The sequence below is a fragment of the Capsicum annuum genome, unplaced genomic scaffold (assembly GCF_002878395.1).
Source record: "Capsicum annuum cultivar UCD-10X-F1 unplaced genomic scaffold, UCD10Xv1.1 ctg4117, whole genome shotgun sequence".
Lineage (NCBI taxonomy): Eukaryota > Viridiplantae > Streptophyta > Magnoliopsida > Solanales > Solanaceae > Capsicum > Capsicum annuum.
The window spans coordinates 199,947-217,811 of record NW_025848481.1 but is presented as its reverse complement, the minus strand read 5'-3'; the positions used below and the strand labels follow the sequence as shown (position 1 = coordinate 217,811).

Here is a 17,865-nt window from a genome sequence, read left to right as displayed (position 1 = left end):
ATGTAACTATTTCATGTTCATCAACTTTGTTTCTGTACACCCACTTAGTTCTAATCACAGTTTTGTCTTTTAGGGGTGGAACTAAATGTCAGACCTTGCTTCTCTCAAATTGATTGAGCTCTTCTTGCATGGATAAGATCTAATCAACATCCAAGAGTGCTTTATTTCCCTTCTTAGGTTCAACCACATACAAGAATTCTTTGAAGGCATACAAGCTCCCGAATACTGATCTTGTGGTGAGTCCTATGGTGAGATCAATAAGAATATTTTCTACAGGATGAGATCCTTGATACTTGTAACCTTTTGGGATTAATTTTTGAGAGTTGCTAGGATCTTCATGACTAGTTTGATTGGGAGTAGATGGTGGTTCAATTTACCCTATATAAATGCCTCCAAATCCAGTTCCCTCTGTTGAGGTGTCTCTAGATTCATCTTCTCCAGGCGATGGACCAGATTGTGCAATTTGTTCTGTTGCCTATTCTTCATAGTCATTTTTTTTCTACATGTTAGTCTTAGCACAAGATTCATCAAATACTACACGCACACTTTCCTCAACATAGTTTGTTATATTATTTAAGACCCTATAAGCTTTTTTATGATGTGAATATCCTAGGAAAATTCCCTCATCACTTCTAACATCAAATTTTCCTAAAGTTTCTTTTCATTATTATGAATAAAACACTTGCAACCAAATGTTCTAAAGTGAGAGATGTTAGACTTTTTTCGTTTTAGTAATTCATATGGATTCTTCTCTAGAATAGGTCTGATCCTGCATCTATTTATGCTATATATTGTAGTACTGATTACTTCAACTCAAAGATTTTTTGCAAGATTTCCTACAAGCATCATTGTTCTGGCTATTTCTTCATATGTTCTATTTTTTCTTTCTATTAGTCCATTTTACTGAGGTGTTCTGGGAGTAGATAAATTGTGATCTATACCATTTATGGAACAAAATTCTAAAAAAATTTCATTTTCAAATTCGATGACAAAATCTCATAGAAAGTAAGGAAGTTCGTAACTTCTTTTCAATTTTCTTAATGAATAAGGAGAAGACATCAAAGGCATCTTCTTTGGAAGCTAAAAAGAGTGTCCAGGTAAACATGGAATAATTATCAATAGTTATGAAAACATACCTTTTTCCACCTCTGCTTTGAATTCTCATTGGTCCACAAAGATCCATTTGGACCAGGTTGTGGCACTAGATTGCACCAACCTGGTTCTTTGATTTGAATAAGGACCTTACCTTTTTCCCTCTTACACAAGCACTGCAAACTTTCTCGTCCTTAAACTTAGTTTTGGGTAAGCCCAGCATCATGCTTTCGGAAGAGAGTTTGTTTAACTGTTTTAGACTTGCATGTCTAAGTATTTTGTTCCACAGGAGGAGATCATTTTCTATTGCACTAAAGCAAGTCAGTCTTGTTGCAATCATATTTATTATATTAACTTTATACACATTCTTGTATCTTCTTACAGCAAATACCACCTCATTGGTATCTGCCCTTTTGACTTCAACACCTGCCGAAGTAAAAATGATTATGTTACCTTTATCATAGAGTTATGATATGCTAAGCATATTATGCTTTAGTCCTTCCACAAGGTAGACATCTTTCGGTGTCTTTGATTAAGAGGTTTCAATCTTTCCAATTCTTGTAATGGTTAACTTTTTGCCATCACCAAAGAAAACTGCCCCTTCACTTATTTTAGAGAGTGAAAGGAATTTTTTCTTATCACTAGCATGTGTTTTGAGCAAGCACTATCCAAGTACCAGTGCTTCTTGCTTTCTTTCACTTTCTCCTACAAAAACATTCAGGGGTTAAATTTTGGAACCCAGATAAGCTTGGGTCCTTTCTAATGAGGATAAGGGTGGATTAGATTTCTTCTAGCGTATCGAGGCAACAGGTTGTTTTTCATATTCCTTTGACCTGGTATGTTATTCATTTTATTTGTATGGATTTTCATGTAGTCAGATTTTATAGCCAGCATTGTACTACTAGATCTTCTTTTAGAAGCAATAAGACATTCAGTAGTTGGATGATCATGGTTGCCACATATATAACATAGATCCTTAGTAACACTGTGGCTCTTATGAAATCCTAATCCAGTCTTTCCATTGTGATTTTTTATACCCAATTAATGAACAATTCTTGAGGAATTTGTCCATCTGATAGCCCTCTTAAGATCAAGTTTTAGTATTGAAATTTCTTTACTTAACCTCTCTACCTTATTCTTTTCATTATTACATTATTGTTTGACCCTAGTCAACTCAACCTCAATTTTTTCGTGTTCAGCATTTCCCATTCTTTTTTCTTTTTCAGAAAGAGTTAGTTTTTAAGACTTCAGAGTTTAGAATCAAATTTGAAGAACAAAGTTGGCTGGCTTGTTCCTTGAGAGTTTTTTTTCAACAGTGTTTTTGCAAGTTTCCATATTAATTCAGTCAAACTTCATAATTGAAAGACTATTAAAAAGATCATCCTTATCAAAAGTTTTTCTTGCAAGTCATCATTTAAAGAACTCATCATAGAAATGAGCTTTCTTTAGAAAATAGATGCAACTTGTTCTTAAGTTCTGGAACACTTACCTCATAGGTGCTATATCTGAATCTCCAATTTCCATAAGAGTAGTTTCATCCACCTATTTCTCTTCTGATTCTTCTAAGTCAGATCCCCAAGCAGGAATCATAGAATATTCTTCTTTCTCTTTTTTCTTAGTCTAATCTTTTAATTCTTTCTCACCTCTTTCTTTTCTTCATTTAATTTCCCAAACCGAACAATCTTTGATTTAATGAGCAGTTTTACCACACTTATAACACCCAGTAGGATTATCACTAGAACGTCTATTGCTACTTGTTCCATTCTTCTTCTTGAAAACATTGTTGAAATTTTTAGTTATAAATGTTATCTGTTCGCCAGTTAGTTCATCCTCTGCATCACTATCTGAGGCTTTTAGTGCCATGGTTTTCTCAGGAGCTGTCGTTTCCTTCTTGGATTCATAAATATTCATCTCACGGGTCTTTAAGTTACCCATTAATTCATCGAAAGTCATACTAGCTAGATCCTTTGCCTCCCTAATTGCAGTAACCTTGGCATCCTATTTTCACTTAGGTAAGACCCTCAACACTTTCTTAACTTGTTCCTCAGTAGTAATGACTTTTCCCAAGGAAGTCAATTCATTTGTTTAAGAAGTGAGTCTTCACATTATCTGATGTAGAGATTCATTCTCCTTCATCTTAAAAGCCTCATATTCAGTAAAGAGGAGGACAATTCTAAATTTTCTCACTTGAGTGGTTCCCTCATGTGTAATGACCAGGGCATCCCAAAGTTTCTTGGCAGTGGTGCAAGTAGATACTCTATTGTACTCAGCTATACCTAGTACACAAACTAATATGTTTTTGCCCTTGTATTTTTCCTTAGTGCAACCAAATCATCAACGGTGCATTCACTTCTTACTTTCTAGACTTGTTCTCCATCTTTTAGCTTTATTGGGATAGTAGGTCAATTAGTGACTCTGACCCACAACTCATAGTTTCTCCTTGAATTAATATTTCCATCCTAGCATTCCACCAAGTAAGATGAGATCCGTTAAAGAGTGGTGGCCTAGTAGTGGATTGACTTTCACTGTGATCAGTAGGTAGTGCGGAATTCATCATAGTGATCTATTCTATGGGGTTAACCTTATTTAATAGACCTTTCTATGATACCACTTGTTAGAGTACGTGCCCTACTGCTTACTTACTTTAGCCTAGCAGTTTTCTACTAACAGAATAGGTTAACTAACATGTTCCTATCCTGCTAAAATAGTAAGTTGCGTAGTGATGTTTACATGGAAAACACCCAGCTCAAAGAGGTGTAAACAACCATGACCTATACCACTACAGGATTTAACCCTAACTTCACTAAAATAACCGAGCCTCAACAATCAACAAATTACAACACTTTTGTAATCTAGGAATTAAACTCTAACTCCTATTTCTACAAAATACAAACCTTCCCAAGGTTAGTGTTCCCAAGTCTTCGAGTTCCCCCACTTGAAGACAAAGCTCCTAAATCAGTTTATACTTTACTGATACTAGACAACAATATAACTCAAGAACCAACCTAACACATAAAGTTTAAGACTCCTTAACTCTACATAGTAGGAATAGGTTCCACTTTGACTGCCTCAAGCTTTGCAACATCTCAGATAATTTATTGATATGTTATGTAATTCCCCGAGACTCTAACCAATAGTGCAACCATGAATCAAGCTCATGAGAAATAAATTATAGTTCTTTGGTTGTTTTCTAATCAAGGGTGATGTGTATTAAGGCCTTAAAGGTGTCCTAGCGATTAGGTGAATCAAAACATTCCTTACCAATTGAATTCTTAGGAAGGATATTGCTATATTCAACTTCAAATGAGAATATCTCTCGTTATAGTATGAATTACTGAGCTTATAACCTACCAAAAGATAGATAATTGAATTATCTTTCTAACGGTACAAATTTTACCCATATCCGGTATCAAAGAAAAGAGTTATGCCCATTTTACTCCTGTGTGTCAGCCTAGAAATTTTGTGATGACATTTTTTGACGACTTGTCACAAGCCTGACGGCTTATCACAAAGTTTTCACCCTAAGCAAAAAGTCACAAATCCAACATTTTGTGATGACATTTTGTGACGACTTGTCACAAGTTTGACGGCTTGTCAAAAAATGTCGTCAACCTTGATCTGAAAATCATAAAATCCACCCTTTTGTGACAATATTTCATGACGACTTGTCACAAGTCTGACGACTTGTCATGAATGTCGTTAGTTATTTTTTTCATCAATTAAGGGACGTTTTCAAGGGTATTTTGGTATTTTTTCCATCTTTTGGAGGCCTATATAAATATGAGAATCCCTATCCAAACCCTAATTTCTTCATTCTCTCTTCCAATCTTCTTAAGAATATATATTAGAGTTTCAATCAAGAAAATTTAATCTTCAAAAAATCATCCATGAATCTTCAAGATTTCTTGAAGAATAAAGTTCCTCATAGTGTGGGCTTCGAGAATCATTTATTACAAGTGTGAATAGAGTCTCAAGCACTAGAATTCATCCCATTTATATCATGGATTTGATATATGATTTCTATCATGGATTTATATGATTTTGCAAGTGGGTTTATACCCAAATTACTTCATCATGAGATTATGAGAATATAAACTGATCAAGGTTTGTTATACATGATTATTTTTCTATTCCCAAGTTATGACTTGATATTTAATATTGTGAATTTCATATTTCTACTATGAGTTGATATTTCAAGTGCTTTGAAGATATGCATCAATCTTTAAGCTTCCTTATGACAAACTGGATTATTGAGTATATTGATTCATGAGATTGAGTTGTTACAATAAGTATAGATATTTCCTCAAAGTTATTGATGTTGTCATGATTTAATGAATTGATACATTTTGATATTGAGAAAGATTGATTTGATTTGAGCCGAGTTAGAAATCCACAAATTGATTATGATTTGATAAATGAGAAACAGATTTGATTTGGTCTTCATGATAGACCCTTGTGATATTTATGGTGGATTTTCTAACGCATTCTGATCTTGTGTCTGGGAGTAGTATTTAGCACCGAGCGGTAAATATGGTATTTCCCCTAAACTACGTGCCACCGTAGAATTGATATTGATAATTGTGGGCTAGAGGCCGAGTATGAGATTGCGATCACTAAATTTAGGTTGTACTCCCTGGCAAGAGTACGACGCTCCCACCAATTTGGGGTTCTCTCCTTAGGAGGGCAAAATGTTGGACTCCATGTAGCTCACATGGTTTATATTGGCATAAGAACCTCCCATGTCCATAAGAGTTGAATTTCTTAAATTACCAAGTCATTCCGAGTTTTGAGTTGAAGAGTTGAGCTATTTATGATGATTTATGAGGTTTTTATCATATGATTTATTTACTATGAGACCATTAAAAGTATGTTTCAATCTAACTCAAGCCAAGTGAGCCATCATTGTACATATGCATATTTTTATGAAATTGATAATGATATTTGCTTTGTTGCATGCACCCCTACATACTTAGTACATTCGAAAGTGCTGACCCACATATTTTCCTATGGGCTACATTTTCTCGTAATGTATGTTCAGGTACTCAGCCGTAGCCATGTTAGCAATATTTGAGTGACTCAACTACGTTCCCTCAGTGGTGAGTCCTCATGGTTCGAGGACCGTGTCTATATTTTTGGTGATATCGTTCTGTTGTTATGGCTTTCAGTACTGTTTGAGTCAGTTGGGGATTTGTCCCAATGGCTCCTTGATTTTGATGTATAGAGGCTTTGTCAGACTAGAGGGCTAGTATGTACAGGCATTCAATATATTTTGGTTGTACAGTCTAGTATTCTCCAGTATTTTTCTTGAATCCGATGTGGTATATCTCTTTGCTGTGCATGACTATTGTTGAATTGAATTCCTTGAGGTAGAGTCTATCTCCGAGGATTAGCTTGGGGCTACATGTATCCCTAAGTACCGTGTGGAATCTCGAGATGAAATTTTGGGGCGTTACATATTTCTATCTTTGTAAGTATGTAAGTAACTAAGTGAGTTACTCCCTCGATATATAACAACTCTCCAGAGAATCCTTCTAAGTCATCAGTCTTTTATCTTACTGTGAACTCTTCAAATCAATCAGAGTTTGTTGTTTATTCAAAGTCTGCTTTCAACTTAACTCTTATCAGAATGAAAATCTTCCTTTAGCTTATCTTCTAGTGTTTTACATAATCACCACTTCTTATTCGATTATCACTTCTTTCTTCACATGAGATTCTCAGTTCATTAAGAGAGATTATCTATTGCGAATTTTATGTAAACTTGTCTATGTCTTCTAGTGAGATCTGACCTCTGTCTTCATGTGATTAAACTAGATTGAGTGACATATTTCATTTACATATCATTCATTAAAACTTTATTGTTCCAACAGGGGTTGTATTTATTTTTTAGAATTAATTTGGATTCATTTTGTGACAATCTATTACAGATGCCTATCATCGTGTAAGGAGATTTTTAAAGCAGTATGATAAAAAAAGACTTGCACATGGCGTTCATCGATCTTGAAAGATATATGATAAAGTTCCTAGCGAGGTGTTAGGAGTTTAGAGGCACCCCTATGATATACATTAAGGTAATTGAGGACATCTACGATGAAGACCAAGTAATAAGAATGAGAGATGGCTCAATATACTTCTCTTTCAAGATAGGTTGCCCTAGGAGATGGCTCAAAAAACATCTCGATCGGGATAGGGTAGCATCGGATATCAACCATTAGCCTGCTTTTATTTTCCTTAGTGATGGTGGAGCTGACAGGACATATTCTAGGAGCAGTGTCATGGTATGTGTTATAAGGAAACGACATTGTATTAACCATGGCACACATAGATAAGTTTGGAAAAATACTCTAAAAGTTAAAGGTTTCAGGTTAAGCAGGAGTAAAATAGAGCACTTGGAGAGCAAGCTCAGTGATATTACACATGAAATAGAGGAAAAAGTGAAGATTGATGCACAGTCATCCCAAGAAAGGAATTTTCAAGTATCTAGGGTCTATAATGCAAAAAAAATGAACGGATTGATGATGTTATCATACATCGTATTGGAGCGGGACGGATGAAATACAGAGGCTCACGTTCTGCATTTTGTATGATAAGAATATGTCACCAAATCATAAAGGTAAGTTCTACATAGTGATGGACATATATTATTATATGGGAGAGAGTGTTGGCACGCCAAGAATGCACATATTTAAAAATAAAAATACTTAGATAGGTATGTGGACATACTAGAAGAGAAAGAATTATTTAGGAATGATGTATATAGTTATACATAGTAAAGTGGGTGTGACCTACATAGAAGAGAAAATGAGGAGAGCAATACTAAGATATTTTGGGCATGTGAAAAGGAGATGCACGAATACACCATTAAGGAGGTGTAAGAGGCTAACAAAAATAGTTTGTAAGAAAGGTAGAGGTAGGATGATGAAGAACTAGGTGGGGAAGGGGGAGTGACTAGACAAGACATGGCACATTTTCAACTTACTAATTAAATCGATATTTTCACAATAACCAAGTTGATAAAAAAATGGCAGCCCGGTGCACTAAAGTTCCTGCTATGCATAGGGTCCGAGGAAAGGCCCGACCATAAGGGTGTATTGTACGAAGCCTTACCTTGCATTTCTGCCAGAGGTTGTTTCCAAGGCTTGAACCCATGACCTCCTGGTCACATGGCAACAACTTTACCATTTACTCCAAGGCTTCCCTTCACAATAAATAAGATGATATGAAACTAAAATAAATCGATAGCAATATTACGTGCTCAATGAATATATAACTTGAGTATTTGTATCACAATTTATCACAACATTTTTCGTACTTGTACAATACGAAATTAATAAATTTTTGAAAAAACATCCTAGGAAGACATGCATCTTGATCTTAACAAATAAGACACCATACAATGATCCATATTGAGTGGCATAAAAATTTATTTATCCATTAATAAATAATTATTTACTCAAAAGCATTCATATTTAATCATTTTGATAATATTTTACAAAGTCTTATCTAATTACTTGACTCACACGTGCAACATACGTGCCGCTAAACTTTTAATTACTGAGTATGATAATGATAAAAATATCTAAGTACAAAAAAAAATAGGAAACCGCAAAAATAAAAATAGTACATGATAAATTTAAATTTAAACAAAATAAATATACAAAACATAAAACATAGGTGAACAGATTGAAACCTTGAAATGTTAATGACTTAATGATAATTTTTCTTAGACTCTCCAAATATGCCACCGGGGGCATGTCGGGTCTCCAAAAGTAGTGGCTTTTCAAGGATAGACTTATTGGGAGTCTTAGAGTCTCTGCTATCTATTTACAGTTTAATTTTTATAGGCTGGTATCTTTGTATCAGAAATGATTTAGATGAAATTATAATATATATGTATAACCTATCACTTGTATATTTTTGATGTAGTCCCTACTTGTTCTTATTATCAGTCATGCATGTTATATGTTGGTGAAACGTTGCACTGCCTATGTTTTATTTTCACAGTAATTGAATGTTGATTCATGAGTACACAATCCATATGTTTTTACATCCAAGTAACGGCTTGGGGAAAGTAGAAGACTAAAACTTGGGGTCATCCAGATGTTTTTGATATATCGGGAGTGCGAAAAAATGTTTGATCGGGAAGAGGTTCTAGATTTAACTGGTATGTACCTAAAGGTCCTCGAGAACTTGCAATGTCGTAGATGGGTGATGGAGGTTTCCAATCGCCTGCTGCAGTTCCTCCTGCTCAAAAAATGCATGGGATTGGTTTGCTAGAGCTGCCTCAGCTCATCCCAAGAATACTTCCCCCCAGCTGCTGATTATGATAAGGCCGGTGAAAATGATGTTGAGGATAATGAATTGGATTTTATTGATGAAAGTGATGATGACCTTCAATATGATGACTTTGATTCAGATGTGACTGAAACGATTTATGAGATGCACAAGAAAAATAGTTGGTTCAAACAACTTTTAGAATCTCGTGATAGTTTGACTGTTACTAAAATTAATGATTCTGAACGACAGTGGTACTGCGCTGCATGGAAGGTGGGTCCAGGTACAATTAAATGGTTTAAAGGGTTGCAATCATTGATAACCCATGCAAAAACAAAATGAGTAAGGGTTAAATTACACAGAGAACTTGCTGATCATTTGGAGGAAGAACTGCGTCAGAGAGGTACTTCTGTCGTACCGCCAAGTGAAATGTATGGAAAACGGGATGGAGTTGAATTTAAAGATAAAGAAATAGTGTGGCCACCAATGGTTGTGATCATGAACACAAGGCTTGATAAAGATGAAAATGATAAGGTTTAGTGATTATTAGTCTTCTATTTGATTATTATACTTCTATTTACCAATTTAATTGATGGTTGTCTAATACCTCTCAACCTTCTCTTTCTCTCAGTAGATAGGAATGGGAAATTAAGAGCTGCTAGAGTATTTTAGCTTTTATGCTGCTGTCAAGGCTTGACATTCATATGGTCCACAAGGCCATCGTGGCATGAGTTTGTTAATTTTTGAGGCCTATGCAGAGGCTGAACATCTCAGTGAGCACTTTTCTGAAATAGGAAGAGATAGAGATGGTCCTGTGGGGAAACTTCTAATTTATGGTTATATGGAAGATAAAAGAGACATAGATAACTTTAACCAGCATTCAACTGGTATTTGTGATTAATATCACCCTGAAAAAATTGGTGTTCTTCAGATAAACACTGATCTTCCCTGTATTTAACAAATATGTTGATTATAGTTTAATTTCCTGTGTGATTTTTAGGGAAATCAAGGTTGATGTTTGACCTAAGATCATATAAAGGAACTGTGTGGAATTCAGCAAAGCAGATGAGAGATGATAATCAACAACTGATATCGTTCAAGAACTGGTGAGTGCAAAACTCCATTAGACACTGGAAGAGGCATGCAAAATTTTTTACAGATACAGACCTGCACCATATGATCAAATTCTGAAACCTTGAGATGCTACTGACTTAATGCTAATGTTACCTGGACTCTCCAAAAAGAGGATGCATGTTGGATCTCCAAAAGTAGTGTCTTTTTGGAGGATCAAACACTGGTGCAACAATATTTTTTGGGAGAATCAGAGCAACGTAGGTTAATGCTGCAGTAACTGACCACCTTAAAAAATCCTGTTGTTACTGACCACTTCATGTATTTAAATGATGCTTTATTCTTCAATTATTAACTCCATATTGTAATTTTTGATATTAAATTCCTTTTAGCAGTGTTTATGAATGATTGACTAAACGGTTTCTTGTTTCTCACAGTATTTCAAGGATCAAATCAAAATGATTTATGATGTTAGGACTCAGGGGCAGATCTAATGGGGTTCAGGGTGGCATTGCACCCGCAAACTTCGATTGAAAAACTGTGTGTATATATATATTTTGAAGAAAACCGGTATATTATTTAAGTGCCACCCGGTGCAGCAGTTGAGGAAGTAGTGTCAGTGGCAAATGCGCTGAAATTTCACGTAGTATACCAGAGTTCAAATCCAGACGCTAGCATTATTTTGTTACTTTCTGATCGCTATTCTATTTTCTATAATTTTTTTTCCTCTTGACTTAATCACTCTTTTTTTGGGGTAATCTTTGTTTAAGAATTTTTAACTTAAGTGTAGAACATAGTTGAAGATTCCTTCTTCCTTCAAATTTATAGTTAACCTCTCCTCGTAAATTATAATAATGATGTTTGGCTTGATGTTATAATTTCTTAACAATAGAATTGGAAATATCCATTGAATGTTGACAACTATTTTGTACTTTCACGTTGACTGATAAGTTGAATTTAACTCTTGTTTACAAAATTTATAGTAATAACAAGAACAACAACAAATTCAATGTATTCCCACATAGTAGGGTCTGGGGAGGGTAAAATATGCAGTCCATACACTACCTCTGGAAAAGTAGAAAGGTTGTTTTCGATAGTTTTTATAATAATAATCACATTTTTATTATTTGATCTATTTGTCTATACAAATTGAAAAGACAAAAAATCAAATCAAAACCCAAAGTCTATACAATCAACAAAATATGTTTTTATTTGGGGCAGTGTAAATAGCAAAATGTAAAGCAAAAAATTAACTAAATTCGTAAAAATTAGGTTCTTCGATAATGTTTCAATGAAATTTTTCTTCAAAAATCTCTTACTAACAAGCCAAATTTTAGTGGGACGCCCATAAAAAGTAGCCTTTTTGAGTAGTAGCTTTAACGTTATGTAAAACCCCAATGATCTCCAAAATCTACATACTCACATTTGTTTTGCAATGAAACAACACTAAAGTATTTCTTCAAAAATCCTAACAAAAGTCAGTTGATTCTCAATCCAGACTCCACTTCAGTTTTATTATAGCCGTGATCTTACTATGTATGTTGCAAGGGAAAACTCAGATATATTTTATCTATAAAATTGATGCTTTGGTGGTTTTCTAAAGATCCAGATTTTCCTTATTCATTTGTCATTTGCATTTCAGGGCCGAGATAATACAAAATTTATCAAATTGTAGGATAAGGAAATAGAAGAGTTCATGGAAGAGAGGGTGACTCTGGTGCAGACTCACGAATATAGGATAGCGGCTTTGAGATGCAAACACTGGGAACAGCAGGTTGAACTTGAGAGGAAAGTTGACCTTGAACTGGCTAAGCTGATGGAGAAGTACTCATCAAAGCAGTGGCACCATGTGACCAAATTCTTAACGTATTCAAATACCATAGTACTCAAGTTTGGGACGTCAGCCGAATTTTGGACCTAAACTCTCTTTACCTATGTATATATCCTAGTCCTTTTCATTTGTTATACATCTCTAAGAAAAATCAAGTTAAATCCTTCCTCATATATTCTATATATTGTGCTGAGTTTTCTTGTATTTAATCTCTGTCAGTTTATGTGCTCCTAGTTTTATCCTTAAGGATAGTGTTTTTGACATGTCTCAAAAATTATGGAGTGGTAGTTCGTATTTATGTTGATGACATGTGAATTACAGGAACCAATATTAAAGGCATAATGAAACTAAAAAATATTTAACATTTCAATTTAAATTGAAAGACTTAGGAGAAGTTTATATTATCTTGGGTACTAAAGTTAGAAAGGATAGTAGGGGTTTGCTTTATGTCAATCTCACTACATTGATACAATGCTTTCTAAATTTAATTATTTGAATTTTAAAATATAATACTCCATTTGATGCTTCGATTAAAATGATTTAGAACTCCAAAAGATTTATTAGTCAATTACACTATGCTAGCGCAATCGGTAGCTTAATGTACGTTGTGCATTGCACTAGGCTGGATATTGCTTTTGCAGTTTGTAAACTGTCAAGAAATACTCACAATTCCAGTAATGATCATTGGAAAGGAATTGTTAGTGTACTTGGATACCTTAAAAGAACAAAAGTATTTTCTCGGTGTTACAAAAGGTTTCCTTCAGTTTTAAAAAGATATTTGTGATGCTAGTTGGATAAGTTCATTGTTGATAACCAGTCAACATCTGGATGGATTTTCACTTTGGGTGGAGTAGCAATTTCATAGTCTTCTAGATGTTTTGGTTACAGAAGTAGTGATTCCTTTTTTTTTTTTAGTTTTAGGACTATGTTCAATGTACTAACTATAAAAATGTTAGGTACTGTTAGGATAAAGATGTCAGTTTTCCTTATATTTTTTTTGTAATAGTTTTACACTATTGTCAAAAAGAATGCTAATCATAACTAAAAAAAATTACATAACCTATCTTAGTATTGTTACTACTATACTAATTTTATTTTTCCGCTGAAACTCCAAATATCAGTGCACTCCATATTATAGGTAAATGATTCACTGTTCTTGTGAATGTTCGAGAGAGGGTGGTCGAGATGAGGATGAGGGTGGTTGTATTTATTTCTGAGAATTAATTTGGATTAATTTTTTGACAATCTACTACAAATGCCTATTATCGTGTAAGGAGATTTTTAAAGCAGTATGATAAAAAAAATAAAAAATACAAAAATAAAAAAAAGACTTGCACATGGTGTTCATAGATGGTAATTGAGGAGATGTACGATGAAGACCTAGTAATAAGAATGGGAGATGTCTCAAAATACTTCTCCATCAAGATGGGTTGCACTGGGAGATGGCTCAAAACATATCTCGATAAGGATAGGTTATCATCGGATATCAACCATTAGCCTGATTTTATTTGTGTTAGTGATGGTGGAGCTTACACGACATATTTTAGGAGCAGTGACATGGTATGTGTTATTAGAAAATAACATTGTATTGAAAATGGCACACATAGTTAAGTTTGAGAAATACCCTAAAAATTGAAGGAAGGTTAAGCAAGACTAAAATAGAGTACTTGGAGAGCAAGCACAGTTATAGTACACATGAAACAGAGGGAAAAGTAAATATTGATACACATTCATTCCCAAGAAAGGAAGTTTCAAGTAGCTAGGGTCTACAATCCAAAAAAAATGAAGAGATTGATGATGTTATTGTACATCGTATTGGAGTGGGGCAGACGAAATGGAAAGGCTCACGTTCGGCGTATTGTGCGATAAGAATATGTCACCAAATCATAAAGGCAAGTTATACATAGTGATGGGCATATATTATTGTATGGGAGAGAGTGTTGGAACACCAAGAATGCACATATTTAGAAATAAAGATATTTAGATAGATATGTGGACATACTAGAAGAGATAGAATTATTTAGGAATAATGTATATATTTATACATAGTAAGGTAGGTGTGACCTACATAGAAGACAAAAGGAGGAGAGCAATACTAAGATGTTTTGGGCATGTGAAAAGGGGATGCGTGAATTTACCATTAAGAAAGTATGAGAGGCTATCAGAAATAGTTTGTAAGAAAGGTAAAGATAGGCTGATGAAGAACTTAGGGGGGGGGAGTGATTAGATATGTCATGACACTTTTTAATCTTACTAATTAAATCAATAATGTCACAATAACTAAGTTGATAAAAAAAATAGCATCCCGATGCACTAAAGCTCCCGCTATGCGCAGGATCCGGGGAAGGGCCCCACCACAAGGGTCAATTGTACGCAACCTTACCTTGCATTTCTGCCAAAAGTTGTTTCTAAGTCTTGAACCTATGACATCCTGGTCACATGACTACAACTTTACCGGTTACTCCAAGGCTCTTTTTCACAATAACTAAGTTGGGGCCTTGGGCTATAGGTGACAAAAGAGTTTTAAAATGAAGTGTGAGTAACACAAGTCTTAATAATTGAGTAGATGTGACAATTAATTTATTAAGGATCAAGAAAGTAAGAAAATTTTGAAAATAACCCACAAGTTTTTTAATTTAAACTTTGATCCAATGTAAAACCTAATATAACTAGAAATAGAGGGGAAAAAGGCACGTTTCTCTCTCTTCTCATTTATTAGAGTTTTCTCTCTCTTCGTGATTTTTGTTGTTCATTGTTGTTGTTGCTTTATTCATCATCTTCTTCTTCATTATCATCATCTTGTTCTTCATTATCTCTTCTTGTTCATCGTCATCATCTTCTTGTTGTTGAACATTGTTGTTACCACTACTATTGCTACTTGTTAAAAAAGTTTTTAGGTCAAATTTTATTCGTATATCACTTGGGAACTACTTATAGGTGATTTTAGAAGGTAAAATTATAATTTTTAGTTGAATTTCTCATCTGGGTATATCTGCTACTGCTGTTTTTTCAACAGTAGATAAAACATGTAACGTGAATCCTCTGTTGCACAGATGAATAACCTGGTACAACATATTGACTAATCTGTTGCAATATATTGACTAATCTGTTGCAACATTGAATAATCTATTGCAACATATATGACTAGTCTGGTGCAACAGATTACTCATCTGTTGAATTTGTATTATAGTGTTGCAACATGAATCTAACATATGGGTCATCTGTTGCAATAGATTAGTCATATGTTGCAATAGATTACTCATTTGTTGCAATAAATAACTCATATATTGTATTCATGTTGCAGGTTCTATCCATTGTAGTAGTAGCAAATATACCAAATAAAAAATTCAACAAAAATCATAATTACACTTATAAAATCACCTATGAAGTAATGTTCAAGTGATATACGAACAAAATTTGACCTAAAAAAATTTTAAAAATTTTAACAAGGGCACAACGAATAAATGAAACACATGAAAAATTTCATGAAACAGGTAAAGAAGACAAAAATAGTGTATCATACATCAAATGCAAAAGGATTGAGGGGACAAACATTTGTGTTCTCCCAAAAACATTTAAGTTTCCTAGTATTTTAATTGCTTTCTAATGGATAACCCATCTATTATAATAGATTTTCTATCTATTTGATAATTTCAAAGAGATGAATCATCTGTTGCAACATGTTAGTCATCTGTTGATTCAAATTAAGCAATTATTAGTAATAACTAAATTGATTTAGCTAAAATTAAAGACAAGTCTTTAAGACAATGGGACAAACATTTGAGTTCTCCTAAAAATGTTTGAGTTTCATAGTATTTTAATTATTTTCCAACAGATCACCTATTTATTGCAACAAGTAAGTCATCTACTGTAGTAAATGCTTATAACAGGTTTGTCATTTATTGATTCAAATTAAGCAATTATTAATAATAATTAAATTGATTTAACTAAAATTGAAGACAAAACCTTAGACAAGGCCGAAAACATTTGAGTTCTCCTAAAAAACATTTGAGATTTAGTATTTTAAATTGATTTTCAACATATATTTTGTCTATTTAGTAATTTCCAGCAGATGAGTCATGTGTTGCAACAACTTAGTCATCTGTTGCAACAGATGTCTATATTTGTTTGATAATTTTCAATAGATGAATTTGTTGTTACAACAAGTGAGTCATTTGTTGCAACAGATGTCTATATTTGTTTGATCATTTTCAACAGATGTTTTTATTTGTTTGATCATTTCCAATAGATTAATCATCTGTTGTAACATGTTAGTCATCTATTGATTCACATTAGGTCATTATTAGTAATAACTAAATTTATTACTAAAATAAAATATGAATTAATAAGTTCAATTACACTTTCAATTAATCTCATGGTAATAACACGATCAACGAAGTACGTTCGTCCTGAGTAGAGTGATCAATTGACCAATTTTATTTAAAATGATTCAAACTAAGTCATCATTAGAAATAGCTATATTGATTTAACTAAAACTAAAGATGAATTAGTAAATTAAATTACGATTTCAATTAATTTCATACTAATTACATGATTAATTAAGTGTTTCGTACTGAGTAGAATGATTAATTGACAAATTTTATGTGAAATAATTCAAATTAAATCATTATTAGAAATAACTACATTGATTTAACTAAAATTAAAGATGAATTATTAAGTTCAATCACGATTTCAATTAATCTCAATAATTAAATGATCAATTAAGTGTTTCATCCTTAGTAGAATAATTAATTGACTAGTTTTATTTTAAATGGTTCAAATTAAACCATTATTAGTAATAACTATGTTGATTTAACTAAAATTAAACATGAATTAATGAGTTCACTTACAATTTCAATTAATCTCATCGTAATTACATGATTAACTAAGTGTATTCGTCTCGAGTAGAGTGATCAATCGACCAATTTTATTTGAAATAATTCAAATTAAGATATTATTAGTAATAACTAAATTTATTTAACTAAAATTAAAGATAAAATTACAATTTCAATTAATCTCATAGTAATTAAATTATCAACTAAGTGTATTCGTCATGATTAGAGTGATCAATTGACCAATTTTATTTGAAATGAATCAAATTAAGCCATTATTCGTAATAACTAAATTAATAAAACTAAAATTAAAGATGAATTGATATGTTCACTTACAATTTTAATTAATTTCATAGTAATTACATGATCAACTATGTGTATTCGTCTCGAGGAGAGTGATCAATCGACCAATTTTATTTCAAATGATTCAAATTAAGTCATTATTAGTAATAAATAAATTGATTTTGACTAAATTAAAGATGAATTGATAATTCCACTTACAATTTCAATTAATGTATTTGTCCTTAATAGAATGATCAATTGATAAATTTCATTTAATGATTCAAATTAAGTAATTATTAGTAATAAATAAATTGGTTTAGCTAAAATTAAAGACAAGACCTTAGACAAGGGTACAAACATTTGAGTTCTCTTAAAAACATCTGATCTTTAGTATTTTAAATTATTTTCCAACATATATCCTATATGTTTGATAATTTTAAACAGATGAGTCAACTGTTGCAACAACTTTGTCATCTGTTGCAACAC

General features: G+C 33.0%; 1 pseudogene; it reads left to right on the top strand.

Annotated features, from left to right (window-relative positions):
• LOC124891840 overlaps positions 1-10,719 on the top strand; it is a 97,297-nt pseudogene extending 86,578 nt beyond the window's left edge.
• The last annotated feature ends 7,146 nt before the right edge of the window (positions 10,720-17,865 follow it).